Source organism: Nelumbo lutea, chromosome 3 (genome assembly GCF_056320005.1).
Source record: "Nelumbo lutea isolate HS-2025 chromosome 3, American lotus-T2T, whole genome shotgun sequence".
Lineage (NCBI taxonomy): Eukaryota > Viridiplantae > Streptophyta > Magnoliopsida > Proteales > Nelumbonaceae > Nelumbo > Nelumbo lutea.
The window spans coordinates 113,505,131-113,521,227 of record NC_142686.1 but is presented as its reverse complement, the minus strand read 5'-3'; positions in this window follow the sequence as shown (position 1 = coordinate 113,521,227).

Here is a 16,097-nt window from a genome sequence, read left to right as displayed (position 1 = left end):
TAATACTGAGGGAAATTTTGGGATTGACCAACAATGATGCTTTCCCCTTTATTTTATGTTGTTTACGACCTTAGCAACTGTTAAACTATAAGAATTTGTGGCCCCTTTGCCTTTAACCCTCTAGCAAACATAAAGAGGTATTCTCATGGAGAAGGTGAAATGGTGAGTTCAAGTACCATCTAAAGGACTAGAATAATAATATTAGCTCTCATCTCCCCACCCCAACCACCTAAAAAATGATGGCGGTTTAATGAAGCAACATACTGTGGAGATCAACCATTGCAACTAAGTATAGAACAAGAAATTTTGAGTTGGAGTGGGTGCATAGTAAAGGATTGGATTGATCAATCCCATACCTCTTTCATAATTGGGCTTATATATAAAGTGGGGGATGTCTCCAAGTTGTCTTTATGAAGAGATCCATGGTCCGTTGAAAAACCTCCTATTGAGTTCTATCCATCTCTTTTCATTGCTGTAGAGAATAGAGATACATTAGCATGGAACTGCAATGAAGAGGGAACAAGTGTAGTAATTTGATGCATAGGAAACCTCAAGGATTGTTGCTACTTATCTTACTTAAGCTATTCCTCATAATTTCATGAATATCCATATCTTTTCCTTAGCTATTCCATCTATTCTCCCTCTATTTTCTTGCTTGACATGCCTTTGTGTATCTATGCCTATTTGTTTCTTCACAATTTTTTACTTTTCCCCTGAACTTATGTTTTAGTTTTTGAAAGAAATTGCACATCACTTTAGAAAGCAGGGTGTGTGTGTGCACATCAACCATGAGAAAATCCTAGTTCCTCAGCTTTTTGCCCTTAATTCCACTAGTATTTCTGCATTATATATACTCAATACACTTCGACAAGTTTGCTATTTATGATATGTAGTTTACTTATATCATCTATAAGTAACAAGAGATGAGAAACTTCCAATGCCATAACCTGACAAAGTGTTCAACACCTTCATACTGACTAGTATGCTAATCCCACTCTTTTAAGATCAATGTGTAAATAATTTCTCAGCGAGTCTATTGTTGTTTTTTCTTCAAACCAATCAAACTGGAGCAAGAAAAAGAAACTAGAAAACATGAAAATCAAATATGCCTCAAACCTAAAAATGTAGACATGATGACAAAACCAAGAACCAGACAAATATTCTAAATTGCAATAAATGACACATTTCTATAGAATACTTTGGTGATGTAGTAAATAGTCAAGTCTCATTTTAGATTGTGCTCTATAAAAGAAGGCCAATAAGATAAACCAAATATATTGTGTTGTTTAAGGTTAAATGGCTAATGTTTCATTTTGATTATTGTGCTGTGATTAATTGTTTCAATGTTTATTTGATGTCATGTGATTTTACATATTACACCTTTTCTAGAACTCTAGTGTGCCAAATTACTTGAGTTCTTTTACCATCCAATCAAGCTATCTGAACAAAGAGTCAACTTCATGCACTTTCAAGTACTCAAACAAGCTATTAAACAATGATTCATGAATATTAAGAAATGGTTCAAATTTCCAGTATTCCTCCCCACCCCACCGAAAAACTAAAGAAAAAGAGCATTAGCTTCATTTGAAAAACCCAAGAAATAGCATGAAATTATTTCTCTATAATGGAAATGGATCTTCAACAATCATTTACAGAAGAGACAAATGAAATTATTTATATCCCTCAAGTTAACAATCTAAATCATACAAAAGACAAACATATAACCAAAAAATAAAACAAAATAATAATAATAATAACAATAATAATAATAATAATAATAATATCAGTTCAAGTGAACACAAGAAGTGGCAGGAAAAGTTAGAGGTCTAACCATCGAGAGTTGTGAGAGTTGTATCTTGAGCCTCATAGACGATCCTTCCTCGTCCATAAATTCACTTGTTCCTCAAGCTTACCAATGCAGACATGCACCTCAGAGGATGCAATTGAATCCTCAAGCCCTTAAATTTTGGTAGGCTATAGATTTTCCCGATGTTCAAGCATTAATTGAAGAAGTTGCGGTGGCGACAATAGGGTCGTATGGAATCCAAGACGAGGAACGGTTACTGATTCCAGTATCGTAGATATGAGAGATGGATATATGTAAGAAACTACTTAAATAAATCTCCTATGAGAGAGAGAGAGAGAGAGAGACCAGAGCAAACATCGAAGAAGAGAGAAAAAAATAAGATGCATTTGTGTATCACAAAGGAACATCAGAGTAGGAACAGCGGTTCTTACCAGGAAAGAAAATGAGCAACCGGCGGTGACTAACGCAGCGGCAGTGGCAAATAAAAGGATTAGCGGTGGCAAGAATGGTGAAGATGATGAAACAGTAGAAGTGGAGAAACTGTCAGACAAGCGAACTGTTATGTTTTGGGGGCAATTTTGACATTTTCATGTTCATTGTATTTACTTCCACTCGGGAAATCTACTTACCCGAGTCTAAGGAACCACTTACCCGAGTAAGTGATAACCGGAGAAATAAAATTTACGGTAGGTCCCACTTGTTTTTGAAATCCGAACATGGGATCCCCACTTTTATTTCACGAAAAACGAATTCGCCCTTAGTAATGTGAACGAGGTTCCATCATGATACCTAAAAGGCTTGTAACCAATCAATAGATATCATAAAATCCGAACATAGGGATTTTGATTGGTCAAAAGGCCTTCCCGTATCATCTCTTTTATTACCCCTCACAATAGACGGTGGGGATGTGCTGTGACCTGTGGGACATTGTGGGGTCTGATTTGAATTCCACGGATCAAGCTATTTATGGACCATTCAAGTTTGGATTGCAAAAAGCTAATTCAGATCGGTCCAAATCGAGTTTCCAGCCAGTTTGAATAGTATAAGCTCTGCTTGTGAGTTTAATTGAGCTTTGATTTTTTATATGATTAATAAGAAATTTTATATGTATATGTATTTTTATTTTTCACATGAAGTTTTATTTATGTTGAGTTTGGTTTGGTTGAGAGTGAATAGATAAGCTTTTGAGTCAAGCTGACTTTGAATTAGTATTTGTAGATCGAGTTGAGCACAAAGATGAACTCAAGCCTTATACTTTTTTGCCAAGCTGAACTTGAAAAATCTGACATTTGACCCAATTCGGCTCCATTACTAACCCCATCCAATTGGTCCTTCAAGTGCCACAAAGCATCACTGCATCACCTAAAACAACCCAAGTGGGAATTGCACCCAATTGATCCTTGAAAATGTAGCAACTGCCACAAAGCATCATTGCATCACCTAAAACAACCAAAAGTGGAAATGCCACCCAGCACCCTTACCCTTTGCACAATAACCCTATGAAAAGGGAGGTACGAGCATCTGAAGTTAGATCTACCCAATCAAACATGAGTCCAAATCTGCTCCTCATACCAACCTCATTGTCACAATTGAAGCATTTTAACCGCGCCACCAGTATGCCAACCAAGTATTCTTTTATGTGTCTCGGGTGGGTTATATATGTATTTTGTGTGTGGAGGGTTGTAATGGCAGTATTGTAATTATCAGTATGATTTTTTAATATTTGTGATGTTTTCTTTGTCACTCTCCCAAAAGTATCTTTTAGCTAATTTGTGCTTGTGCTTGTCATCTTTATTGCAATACAAGGTGTCTTTTGACTAATTTGTGTGTCATTATTTTTACCTTTGTTGCTTGTTTCTTTATTTCATAAGTTTTCTTGACTCAATCAAGCGTTGTACGGGGCCTCAACTACTATCCCCATGATAGTTAGTATTAGAGCCAAAGCTCATCAACACCACCGAACCTTTAACACAAGCAACACCATGAAGCACAACATGGGTGTTGTAGAGGAGGTTAAGCATGGACTCTCCCTGTCCCATGAAATTGGTGATGCACTAGATGATGATACTCTCAAGGGTAAAGCCCCAAAGGACCAGGCAACTAGAACTAGCAAGCGCGATAAATCAGTAGACAAGCTTGCAGCCTTTGACACTTGCATCCTTCGGTGTGAGGCTATAGTGGGTGAAACTTGTGATTGAGTAGAAGAAATCAACCTCAACGCTAAAGCCATTGAAAATATGGAAATGAAAAGTCGCTTGAATGGGTTCATCAATGAAGTTCGAGACATCTTGAATGGTGCCTTCAAAGAAGCCCTTGGGTCCTCATCTTGACAAAAGGGGAGCCCCTCATCTTGAATGGCGCCTTCAATACCAAGTCGAGGAACTCAAAGCCGAGTGGGAAAGGTGGAAGAGAGCCACAACTTCATCAACCACCCTTCAAGCACAACGAGAAGAAATCAAAAGGGAGTGGTTGACAATGAAGGCCTCCTTGTCCACTCCCTCCAACATCCAAGCCTAGCTGGATGACATGAGAGGGGAATTGATTCTCATGAAGAAGGCGATGGCTAATCCTACCAGTACCTCCACCACTCCATCACTTCCTTGCATCAAGATTTGCAAGCCCAACTCATATGCAGGTGCTCATGATGCCCGAAAGCTTGATAATTTCTTGTGGAAAATGGAGCAATAGTTCTCTATAGCAAACTTGAGGATGAAAACACTAAAATATGTACTGCAGTCATGTATTTAAGTGATGTTGCTATGTTGTGGTGGCACAAACGATCCTTAGACATTGAATAGGGCACAAGTGTTTCAACACCTAGGTCGAGTTTAAACGTGAGATAAAGAGGCAATTCTATCTAGAGAATGTGGAGTACCTAGCCCATAGGAAGCTGAAAGGGCTCCATCACAAGGACTCGCTCCATGAATATGTTAAGGAGTTCTTGGTTCTAACACTTGAAAACTCCAACATGTCAAAGAAAGACTTGCTTTTCAACTTCATGGATCAGTTGCAGTCATGGGTAGAATTGGAGCTCCAATGATGAGGTGTTCAAGATCTCGTTATAGCCATGGTTGTGGCCGAGTAGTTTACAGAGATGAGATATCAAATGAGGAGTCGAGCAAACTGCCTAGCCCGCACACATCGAGCTTGAGTGGAGGAGTTCAATAACCAAATTTCCTATGAGAGAGACAACCCTACCACAACAAGCAAGATGAGAAACAAAGAGGAAAGAAGCAACAAGGAGATAGAATCTCTGGAAACTACAAGTACAATAGGAGGCCCTTTACGCCTTCCCAGCCTTGCTTCATTTGCCGGGAGATGCATTGGAACAAAGATTGCCCCAGAAGAAAGAAGCTAAACACTCCCATTGCTGGGCTCAATGACGATGAATAGAGTGATGAGGAAAGACCTATAAGGGTGCCAAGAGTGGACACCCTTCAATTTATAGGGGCCACACACAACTTCATTTTCAATATTGAGGCCAAGCAACTTGCCCTTCCAATCACTAAGGAGACAGGTTGGCTTAAAACTATCAACTCTAGTGCAAAAACCATTGAAGGATTTTCTAACATAGGTGGAAGTAGCCCCCTCCACCAGGGTCCATGGGAAACAAGTATTAGCATTGCAACTTTACCAAAGCAAAGCAAAATTCAGATCCAACATGAAGTATGCAACAAAGAAGACCCCCACTCACAATGCCTTAAACACAAAGTGCTAGTTAGATCGAGTCGACATCATGAAGCAACCATCCAACAAGTAGGAATGGCAATGGGGTGGGGCACCCCCTCCCCGTCCCCGCCTCAAAGTCAAGATACTTTGCCTCATCCCCGGTGGCGGGGCGAGGCATCCACTCCCCATCGGGGATGAGTAATCCCCAAATTTTCCCCGCTCCAAGACAATTTTTTAAAAATTATTTATTTTGTGGACAATTTACATATATAATATAGGAATTTGTGGGTATTTTAGGAATTGATTTATAATACTTTGGGGGTACTTCAAAAATGGAATTATGGGATTCTATGATTTTAAAAATTTGGGAAAAACTTAGAGATATTTTAAATATAAATATTAAACCTAGAGATATTTTACTAATTTTATCTTTGGGTTTGGGGAATTATATACAAAACCCATCCCCGCCCCATCCCTGGTATAGGGAAAAAGTATTTTCCCCGTCCCCGCCCCGTCCCCATTTAGGGTTGGGGAAAACTGTCCTATTTAGGGCGGGGCCCCGGTTTTACGGGGGAAATTGCCAGCCCTACCAACAAGTTGTCCTCAGCATTCCAGCCACAACAATCACTTGGTTTTCCATTAGCAATCAAGCCCAGTAGAAGACCCAAGGCTGACTCCGACAACCACCATGCCAACTACCGTGCCAATCAGAGAGAGTGAGTGCAACCCAAACCAAGTAGGGACCACTTCCATCCATCGCCTCAATCCAACCATTTTAGCAACCTTGCGAGGAGCCACCCTTGTGGATAGGGGTGCAAATGGATTGAATCATGATCCGATCCAATCTAAGATCCAATCCTATTTGGTTGAATTCGAATCACCCCTATTCGGATCTTTAGATTGGATAATAAGATCTGATCAGAAATTGGATCAGACTCGAATCACCCCTATCCGATCTGAGAATATCCGATCTGATATGTATTATATATTAATATAAATATAAATATATATAATACATGTATATATGTTATTTATTTATTTATAAATATATTTTTTATATTATATTTTTATAAATTTGTTATGTTATTTATTTATTTATAAAAACATGTATATATGATGAAAATAATTAAAAAATACTTGTATTTTTTGTTTTTACTTTATTTAAATTAGTATATTTTAAATTTCTTTTAAAAATTTATTAATTTTTAAAGAAAACAAGTCGGATTGGATTAGATCCGAAGATCCAACTTATCGATAGGATTTGAAATCAAATAGAGTCCTATTAGATCCGGATCCAGACCGGATCCAACATGAATAGTGTTGAATCAGATTCAAATATACCCTGATTTGATCCCTACATGTGGAAAACCTTTTGGTAACCACCATCCCAACAATCCAAAATCCTCTTTTACTCCAAACCTAGATTCAACTTGCCACTTCAATAAATCAAACCTTCTAATGAGGCCTTCAAGCCACTCGTACAGCACTTAATCCAAACTTTAGCTGTAGGACACCCCAAATCATTAACATTAATCAAGTTTACCACCCAATCCTTGGGAAGTTTGATGCTTGTGGAGTAGCAATAGAATCCTTTCTCACCAACAAAGCAGTTGATCAAAATGAAGGCGATCTCCGAGGTCATAGATTGAATTGAGTGGGGGGGGGGGACTATCACAATTGAAGCCTTCAATCATGTCACCCGCATGCCAATCAAGTGTCCTTGTGTATTTCTTGGGTGGGCTATATATGTATTTTAGATGTGGAGAACTTCCAATGGTAATATTGTAATTATCAATATGATTTTTCAACACCTGTGATGTTTCCTTTTGTCAATCCCCCAAAAGCTTAAATTACTTTTTGAGGGGATGTAAGTAGTCGAGTAAACTAAGAACATGTAAAAGTTAAGCATGAGGTTCCCTCGAAATAAACTTGTGTGCTTGTACTTGCTATCTTTATTGTAATTCAAAGTGCATTTTGACTAATTAGTGTGCCATCATTGTTGCTTTTGTTACTTGTTGCTTTATTTTGTAGGCTTTCTCAACTCAATTGAGCGTCGCACGATAAGCATGTTTCAGCCACACATCAAGAACATATATTGTACTTGTATGTTGTCATTTATGGGAGATTTTTGTAATACAGAGTTGTAATGTGTGTAAAGTTCTTATGAGGAGGGCTCTTTGAGGAGCAAATCTAGACTCATCAAACATAATATTGGTATAATGCTTACATGGACTTTAAATGAAAATGCAACACCACGGTTCTTAAATGCATCACACATTAATCCACAGCAAAACTAATTGTCACATGGAGAGAGACTGAACAACACATATGCTATTAAATGTGGGCAGCCAAAGTTTATTCCTCACATGTGGGGGTTTGCCTGCAAACCCTGCACCAAAAACACCTGGGGTTTGGATCTCTTGACACCTTTTCTAAACGTCCATCCAACATGTGACAAGTGTTCCATTACATATCATCATTTAAAATCTTTAGACGTTCATAATCTCACACATTTGATCTAAATCACATTTTAGGGGAGGTTTCAACAATTTATCAATTTTTCAAATTAACAAAAAAAAATAAAAGAAACCATTCTTCCATCCAAATGGTGGGTAAGTCAACTCAACCATCTGGGCCAATTGGGTGAATCCATGATGTCATAGTTAAATAAAAAAGTTTAGAAAAAATGGGTCATTTCTCTAATATTTTACATTAATCATATTAAAGAAAAATAAATTCCATAAACAAAAATTGTTTTTATTGATGATGCAAATGAAATACAAATTTTAGAACCAAGAAAAAAAATGAAATTGATTTCCTATTTGGTTCAGGAAATAGTTTAACTTTTAGATCAAATGTGTCAATATTTGATGTCATAATTAAATAGTAAAAATTAAAAATATGATAAAAACTCAAAAAATAAAAAAATACATAATTTTTGCAAAAAAAAATTGGGTTAACCTCTAATGTTGTATATTCACCATATTAAACAAAAACAAGTGTCGTAAATAAGAATTATTTTTATACACATGAAAATATAAAAATGTAAATGTAATTTGAATTTAGTCCCTTTTTAAATGTAAGGGTAAAAGTGTAATTTGAATATTATTTTTCATCTCATTTAAATCACTCTCATTAAATCATATTTGAGGTGCTAACACTCATTCTCTCTCAGTAAATGCTATATTTAAGATATTTTTCTCATTGATAAATTTTGTTATTAGATCTATATCCAATACCTTTAACAATATAAATCTCATTTTTTTTTTCAAAATTGAACAAAAAAAAAATGAAATTGTTCTTTTGTTTGGGTGGTGGGTAAGGTCAAACATCTGAGTCAAATGGGTCAATACATATCTATCATCACCAATTTCTATTGGAGAATTAGGAATGATACTAAATAAAGTCCTATATAAACTTGTATAAAGTGGATGTTTGCCTTGGCTTAATATTTATCTTGGTTTTGATGCATGTGATAAAAATAAAATTTGATTATATAATGTAAGCTTATATTTATCCTTTATTTGCACATGTGTCACAGTCAGACACAAGCTTAGCCTTGCCTACGCTTGGCGGGCTTACGTTAAGCGACACCATCGTTATTTTTGCCTGTAAGATTTTTGGAAAAAGTGATGTTATGTTCAGGCAAACTTCCAAAAGCTTAACGTACTCTTTGAGGAGGGGTGGTTAACCTCCTTGGGTGCCTGGCCTTGGCACTCTTAGACCAACATCCCTTGCGGGGCAGCCCTGGTTAACGGCTAGCATGGCTACCAGGGTTCCTCATGGGCGCACACATGCTCATGGGGACAGTGCATGAACCGACACTCAAGGGAGGCTTGGCATACAAGCCTGACCTAAGTATGTCCCTTCACCATGCTAGCCCCTTGCCCAAGCTGAATGAGCTATCCCGTTGCCCATAGCGCATACAGGAGTCCCTTCTCATCGATGCCAAGTCGCCTCACATCATGGCCTTCCTCCTTTAGCATGTAAGCGGCACATCCCATGGACTGGCCAAAGCCAGTAGAGAGCCCCAACCATGCGACTTGAGGTCATGATCCAGTGCTACTGACCTTGGTGGAGCCATCTCATCGGGCAACTCCTAGCTTTGCATCACACAAAAGGCTTGTCTTGGCCTGCCTTGGCCTTGATGCTGCATGGGTTTCTTCCATTGTAGATCTACCCCCATGACATTGGTATCAGAGCAAGCTAGCCAACTGTTGCCGTAGTTAGTATCAGAGCAGATCAGCACGAAGCCAGTTGAAGCGATCATCCCGATAAGCAACATATCATGGGGTGTGATCCCTAGGCACTTCCACTCGGGTTCAAGCAAGCAAGCATCAGGCCTAGCAAGAGGCCATTCATCGTATCCTCATTCCAATGACCCTAAAATAGTGCCCTTATGGGGGCAGACACATTGGGTGTTGTGCTCATGTGGGGGCAGATGCATGAGCCACTTAATAGAAGACATATTGTGGTGGTTTGAGTGGGGGAGTGCCATTCTTTCTCGCGGACATCAGTTCTTGTTCATTTTGGTGGGGTGTGGGCGATGTGCCTACATCTTGGTTTCATGACGAATGAGCCATTGTTCCGTAGTTTTGTTTGAGGCACTATTAAAGCGAGGACTGTAGTCCAAAATTGGTTGGTGTCGATGGTTGGTCAAGGAATATCACTAAGGTGACAGTTTTGCATCATGGGTCATCGGTTGAAGACACAATATTGGAATGATAGGAATGTGGGTACACTGGTCGTTGGAGTATGACATTCCTACACTGGCAATGCAACAAGAGGACATGCTCATTTCAACACAGGCGGACCATTCACAACAACAACATACATCACAAGGCGATTGCATGTTCGACAACATCATGGGTAAAAGTTGTCACCACTCACACACCTCGGTCAGATCTCTTTGAGGCAGCAACACATTGGGACCCCCTCAAAGCAAAGATGTAGCCTGAACCGGCGAGGTGAATTGTAGTTTCAAGGGCCAAAAGAGCATAAGCCTTGGACTAGGTTTGAGTAACCTGCACACGGTGAAGTGAAGTCTACAAGTCAGCATGGTGAAAGGGTACCCATAACACATTGCCAACAGTAGGAGTAGACCCATCACATTGTGTTCGGTAGCACACCAAAAAGCTACCAAGAAGACAGTCGGGCCTTGAGGTAAAGATGATAAATGGGGCGGACCTCAGTGAAGTATACACATCCAATTCCTTCGAGGGCCCTTCTCACACATTTCAACGGCATAGCCATTGCACGGTTTGAGTAACCTCAACACAGGGGGTGAAGTCTAGGCAGACTGGCATGGTGAAATGGTTCCGTCCCCATAAATGGACACCAACATAGGCAAGACTTGGGTTAGCCAAGCGAGCCCAGGAACTTGCACAGAAGTGGATGGCGCGGGACACAGACACCCATTCACAGAAGGAGTCATTGTCGAGGATGACAATGGATTGAGTGGGGGAGCGTGTTACGGTCTAACACAGGCTTAGCCTTGCCTACGCTTGGCGGACTTACATTAAGGGACACCATTGCCATTTTTGCCTATAAGATTTTTGGGAAAAGTGATGTTATCTTCAAGCAGACTTCCAAAAGCTTAACATACTCTTTGAGGAGGGGTGGTCGACATCCTTGGGTGCCTAACCTTGGCACTCCTAGACCAACATCCCTTACGGGGCGGCCTTGGTTAATGGCTAGCATGGCTACGAAGGTTCCTCATGGGTGCACACATGTTCATGGGGACAGTGCATTGACCGACACTGCGCCACCGACACTCAAGGGAGGCTTGGCATGCGGGCCTGGCCTAAGTATGTCCTTTCACCATGCTAGCCCCTTGCCTAAGCTGAATGACCTATCCCGTTGCCCATAGCGCACAAGTGTGTTCCGACCCAGCGGTTGCCTATCATCATGGCACAACATGTGCCCAACATCTCGGCATACAGGAGTCCCTTCTTATAGGCGCCAAGTCACCTCACATCATGGCCTTTCCCCTTTAGCACGTAAGCGGCGCCTCCCATGGACCGGCCAGAGCCAGTAGAGAGACCCGACCAACCGACTTGAAGTCATGATCCAATGCTACTGACCTTAGTGGAGCCATCTCATCGGGCAACTCCTAGCCTTGCATCACACAAAAGGCTTGTCCTGGCCTGCCTTGGCTTGGACGCCGCATGGGTTTCTTCCGCTATAGATCTACCCCCGTGACACATGTGCATAGAACATGCTTTTACACTGGCTAATATAATGCAATTTCTGCATTCTATCCCTTCTAAAGGGCCATTGTCTAATGTTGGTCCACGGTACCAAGTGCTTTAGAGAGAGGTGGATTAAATATAGACCTAACCTTAGGTTATTATGTTACACAAAAATGGTGCTCTTAAACTTTTTTTTTTTTCCTTTATTTCTCCCAATTCGTGTATTTGTGTGTTCGGGAGGGGGGTTGCAATGCCATGTGACCAAGTAACGTTGTGTTTCAATTTGGGGTTATATCAGATAAGGGCAACTTTTGGGCCCTAATATCAATAAAAGTAATATATTTAATAAAATTTTAAAAAATAAATTAATTTTTTAAAAATAATATAAAAAAGGGGCAAAGTTGTTGTTCATCATCATCTTCTTCTTGTAGGTTATTCATCAGAGCTGCCCGCCACCGCCTCCGGCACATCTCCAACTGTCATCTCCACCTCTAATATCATGTATCGGATTCTTTTCACCAAGCTGGAATCCATCTCTTCACATATCCGATTCTCTTTGTTTCCTCTGTTCAAATCTTTCTTCCTTTAACTACCTTTGTCTTTCCGTTGTAGGCTCCAACTGGGGCTCCATCTCTGAAGCTTACTTTGGTTCCTTTTTTTTCTGGGTTATAGATTGTCCCATCTGCAATATGGTTGGGTTGCGAAGAAATGGCGAGGTTCCTACTTCAAGATTTGTGGTTCATTCTTTTAATCATGGCAACATGTACTTATTCCACCACCCAAGTTACTTAAGTGAAGGGTTTCGGGTAATCCGATCTGTTTTTATTTGCTGGTGTCCTAACAAGTAACTTTGCCCCTTTTTACTATTATTTTTAAAAAGTGAATTTATTTTTGAATTTTTATTAAATATATTACTTTAATTGATATTAGGGCCCAAAATTTGCCCTTATCTGATATAACCCCCTTCAATTTTCCAAACCTGTTAAACCTGTCCCACCCATTAAACCCCTTGACCAAAGGTTTTCTACTTTCTTAATGCTTATAGTGTGACTTGAACCGAGATCAATTAATAATAGCACTAAATCTCTTAGCACTACTTTAAGCTACTAAGTCATCTCACCTTTTGGGTTATTTAATGAAATAAAATAGATTTTATTAACTTTTGTGTTCATCAAAACAATCAATACATACATACATACACATCAACCATGCACCCAAAGTGAGTGAATTGGTTGTGGGGCATATACACTTGATGATTAATGTGGGGCATTATTATTGATTAAACAGCCCTTAACATGGCTACTAAATGCAGCTAATCCCTATTCAATATTAACATCCATTGTGGCACATAACCCAAAAGTGATTTTTAGCTATAGAAAAAGTGTGATTGGATTTGCTCACATGGCAATCCTATATTAGGAACTTCTTCCCATGAATGACAAAATAAAATACGGGAGATGTTTTTAATCTATGGCTGAAATGCTGTGAGGTTTGTGTGAAAACCCATGTTTTTAACATGAGGCATTATCTTATTGTGCATTGGAAACATTTCCCATGAATAATAGCATATAAGTACAGGATATGTTCTCAATACATGGTGGGATGTGCATGTGAAATCAGTGTGAGGAGCACATCCAGACCCTCAACAGGGCTGTCGCAATGCATCTACTGAATTCAGATCTGCTCTAATCAAACTCTCCAAATACTGTCCCAACAAGCCATTACAGTTGCAGAAACATTTCCTCATAATTGACAAGAGAGATAACTCCCTATTGAGACTGTTGGGAGCATTTTGTCGATAGCATATTCCTACCCACATCTTGCATCGGGCTCAGATATGCTATCCATGAGTTGTTCCCACATCCATACCCATGGAACATTACAGCTGTACAATGGAATATCTCCCTTGACATTCATGGAGAGATGTTTCCAATACATGATGGTGATGTTCTATGGATAGAGATGTGGGAACAATTTGTGGGTAGCAAATCCAGAAAGAATGGTATCCATGGATATCAATATCTATACTAAGTTGATAACAATGAAATGGGTGTATGATACGGCTCACTCACGCTTAGTGAGATATTTTTTGTGCAACCCTTCTTTTGGGAAGAGTGCAAATACAAATATGTAAAGTACATTCAGGTCCATGCAAATGCAAAGTTAGTATAGTTTTGGGATGTGGATTTAATCCTAACATAAATGCCCTTACATCTTCCTCACATCCTTTTGCATCCATGCACTAGGAACATCTCTATGCTTGTATGTTTTTATTCATGGGGAGATATTTTCAATTAACAGCTATAAGCGAATGTAAGGATAGTCTTGTGAGGATCAAATCTAATTTCTTAGTTTTCAATTGATAAATTTACTTTATTGCCAAACATCTTTTAGTTGTGATAGGTGCAAACACAAATCCCGATGTTGGAATATCCCTTTTTAACATTGACCAATTTTGAGTGCAAAATTTACATCCATTTTTTGGATACAAATTAAATTTGCTCTCATTGTGAATACAAACATGTTTTGTAGTTTGTGTTTGTTGTCATTATCAAAACCAATGTTTTAAAAAACAACCCGAAACTAGAACCATTTTGGCCTCCAGTTTTTTGGTCAACAGTTTGACCATCTGAACTAATGGATCGTTAACCGATTCAATGGTTTTTTGACTAAGGATCAGGTTTGAAGTTGCCTGAATGGTTTCCAAATCAAACGGTCTAACCGTCAGGGTCAATGGCAATTTGAAAACCATGATGAAAACAAATATATTCTTGCTAAATACTAACAAAATTGAAGCAGTAAACCGACATTTACACACCCTTCTGGTCTTCCCAAATGGAGTCTGCCGCGCAAAATGATATCTGCACATAGGTAGTAGAACATGGGTTGTCATCGGTTAATGCCTTGCACAAGTATTCACACATGGGAAATGGCTCTCTTCAGTGGGCTTCATTCGGCTTGGGCTAACCTTAACCCTTTCCCTCTCTTCCCAACCATCTCCCATCCTCTTGCCTCTCTCTCTCTCTCTTCTCTTCTGCCGTTGTTTTCCCATTTCCTCTATTTTTTCATCGTTCTTACTTTGCGGTGTTCTTTCTTTTTCCTATGTTGGGATTTAGGTTTTTGGTTTCTCACCATTGTGTTCTTCATTCGCATTGTATTCTTATTAGACTGGTTGCACCACTTGCTAAACGTTCATCTGGCTGTTGGGGTTTCTCTTGAGTGAGGAGTATGGTGCCACATCTTTGTGAGGGGCCCCACCATTACAATCAAAACTGATTTATGTTTAATTAATTAATCTTGTATAAGCTCCTCCGTTGCAAGCTCAAAACCATTGACACCACTCCCTTCACCCCAATTTTAGCCTTGACTAGGAGCATCTATTGTCAGTTGCAATGTATTAGGGCCAATGCTCTGCCATTAGAATGTCAACTGTCTGATATTCCACCAATGACAACTCCTATATCAGCATCGTAGATACAAACTTTCTGTCTCCATCTATCACCAGCCAAGAATGATAAAAAAAAAAAAAAAAAAAAAAAAAGCATGAGGGTAAAATAAGAATTTAAATTCATATGAGCTCAGGGTATATTTAAATCAAATGGGATATATTGAAGTCTATAGCCAATTTCTAAAAAATAAAGGCATTTTGATTAATCGAACTTACACTAGTACCCTCAAAACACGCCCACACAATACATCCCAACCATGTATTGGGAACATCTTCTAATGAAAAGTATCAGGAGATGTTCCTGCACATGTGGGGAACATCACTGCACATGTGGGGTGCTGATATGATCTCATGTTAATAATGACCAATGACATTATTGATAGATCGGCACAAAAAGCCATTCTATCTCTCTCTCTCTCGTATATAATGAGGGTAAAAATATAAGATAACATTGTATAATTAAATTCAACTTTGAAACTAACACCAAAACCAAAGCAAGAATACGCTTGATATAGTATAACTATAAATAACTTTGGTTGGAACTAATCGAATGATTTAACTTCATTTTAAGGGTTGGTAATTTTAAAGATTTTTTTTTTGATTGGGCAATTCCCATATTTATTTTCTACTTTTTATTTTTACCTAAGTTGATATAGTATAACTATAAATAACTTTGGTTGGAACTAATCGAATGATTTAACTTCATTTTAAGGGTTGGTAATTTTAAAGATTTTTTTTTTGATTGGGCAATTCCCATATTTATTTTCTACTTTTTATTTTTACCTAAGTTGATATATAGTAGGAATTGATTTTTAATATATATATTGAAGTATAAGACTAATAGCATAATAAGTACTTTTTTTTGTATTTTTGATGATAAATAAAACACATGTCCTCCTTTTATATTGACCTCTTTGTCTTTCTTGTTCTTAGTCCGGTTTATAAATTTGATTTGACAATTGTATTATTTTTTTTAATTTTA